A 2,437-nucleotide genomic window follows, 5' to 3' on the forward strand; every position below is an offset into this window, starting at 1 on the left:
AGCCTATGACGTGGCACATAGGCACGGATGGGATTTGAACTCGAGGAAGGAAAATGGAGGAGATGTCACTGCGTCATATCACATCATATCATTGGAGTATAAATCATGCGCAGTTACAATTAGGCCGCATCTCCATTCGATTGGGGCCCCAAAAACAGCACCGTGCAATCACCATGCACGCATTATTCGGCAACCTAGGTTGTGCTGCATCCCAATTGTTCAAAGCAAGCCTTGTCTTTCGTCTTCAAAAACACTGACAATTGGGAGTAGAATGCTTTCGTTGCTTTTGCAGTTGTCTGTGTTTTTACACAAATGAGTGGATTTTGAGCATCAGAAGCCGTCGTCATGAAGGCGTGGATTGTGCTTTTAACTAAAGCTTTCCCTGACCGGGAATCGAACCCGGGCCGCGGCGGTGAGAGCGCCGAATCCTAACCACTAGACCATCAGGGATAGGGCTTCTCGTAGTAAACATTGCATTCGGTGTCTTTGTCTGTTGAATGTGTCAGCAGATTTTGAAAAACAAGATAGCTCTAACTTGTTTTGATTGTTAAGAAACGGGAGGCAACAGCTAGATTTGGTGTCGACTCTGGTGGGACTCGAACCCACAACCTTTGAATAGCTTCTTCTCATTGCCTAGAAGTCCAACGCGCTATCCATTGCGCCACAGAGCCACTACACGAAGGCAGCTGTTTTCAGCATACACGGTAAGAAGTACAAGTGCCATGCGGCTAAACTCTTTGGCTATCAAATTAGCCTATGACGTGGCACATAGGCACGGATGGGATTTGAACTCGAGGAAGGAAAATGGAGGAGATGTCACTGCGTCATATCACATCATATCATTGGAGTATAAATCATGCGCAGTTACAATTAGGCCGCATCTCCATTCGATTGGGGCCCCAAAAACAGCACCGTGCAATCACCATGCACGCATTATTCGGCAACCTAGGTTGTGCTGCATCCCAATTGTTCAAAGCAAGCCTTGTCTTTCGTCTTCAAAAACACTGACAATTGGGAGTAGAATGCTTTCGTTGCTTTTGCAGTTGTCTGTGTTTTTACACAAATGAGTGGATTTTGAGCATCAGAAGCCGTCGTCATGAAGGCGTGGATTGTGCTTTTAACTAAAGCTTTCCCTGACCGGGAATCGAACCCGGGCCGCGGCGGTGAGAGCGCCGAATCCTAACCACTAGACCATCAGGGATAGGGCTTCTCGTAGTAAACATTGCATTCGGTGTCTTTGTCTGTTGAATGTGTCAGCAGATTTTGAAAAACAAGATAGCTCTAACTTGTTTTGATTGTTAAGAAACGGGAGGCAACAGCTAGATTTGGTGTCGACTCTGGTGGAACTCGAACCCACAACCTTTGAATAGCTTCTTCTCATTGCCTAGAAGTCCAACGCGCTATCCATTGCGCCACAGAGCCACTACACGAAGGCAGCTGTTTTCAGCATACACGGTAAGAAGTACAAGTGCCATGCGGCTAAACTCTTTGGCTATCAAATTAGCCTATGACGTGGCACATAGGCACGGATGGGATTTGAACTCGAGGAAGGAAAATGGAGGAGATGTCACTGCGTCATATCACATCATATCATTGGAGTATAAATCATGCGCAGTTACAATTAGGCCGCATCTCCATTCGATTGGGGCCCCAAAAACAGCACCGTGCAATCACCATGCACGCATTATTCCGCAACCTAGGTTGTGCTGCATCCCAATTGTTCAAAGCAAGCCTTGTCTTTCGTCTTCAAAAACACTGACAATTGGGAGTAGAATGCTTTCGTTGCTTTTGCAGTTGTCTGTGTTTTTACACAAATGAGTGGATTTTGAGCATCAGAAGCCGTCGTCATGAAGGCGTGGATTGTGCTTTTAACTAAAGCTTTCCCTGACCGGGAATCGAACCCGGGCCGCGGCGGTGAGAGCGCCGAATCCTAACCACTAGACCATCAGGGATAGGGCTTCTCGTAGTAAACAATGCATTCGGTGTCTTTGTCTGTTGAATGTGTCAGCAGATTTTGAAAAACAAGATAGCTCTAACTTGTTTTGATTGTTAAGAAACGGGAGGCAACAGCTAGATTTGGTGTCGACTCTGGTGGGACTCGAACCCACAACCTTTGAATAGCTTCTTCTCATTGCCTAGAAGTCCAACGCGCTATCCATTGCGCCACAGAGCCACTACACGAAGGCAGCTGTTTTCAGCATACACGGTAAGAAGTACAAGTGCCATGCGGCTAAACTCTTTGGCTATCAAATTAGCCTATGACGTGGCACATAGGCACGGATGGGATTTGAACTCGAGGAAGGAAAATGGAGGAGATGTCACTGCGTCATATCACATCATATCATTGGAGTATAAATCATGCGCAGTTACAATTAGGCCGCATCTCCATTCGATTGGGGCCCCAAAAACAGCACCGTGCAATCACCATGCACGCATT

The sequence above is a fragment of the Notolepis coatsorum genome, assembly GCF_963971535.1.
Source record: "Notolepis coatsorum genome assembly, contig: SUPER_19_unloc_1, whole genome shotgun sequence".
Lineage (NCBI taxonomy): Eukaryota > Metazoa > Chordata > Actinopteri > Aulopiformes > Paralepididae > Notolepis > Notolepis coatsorum.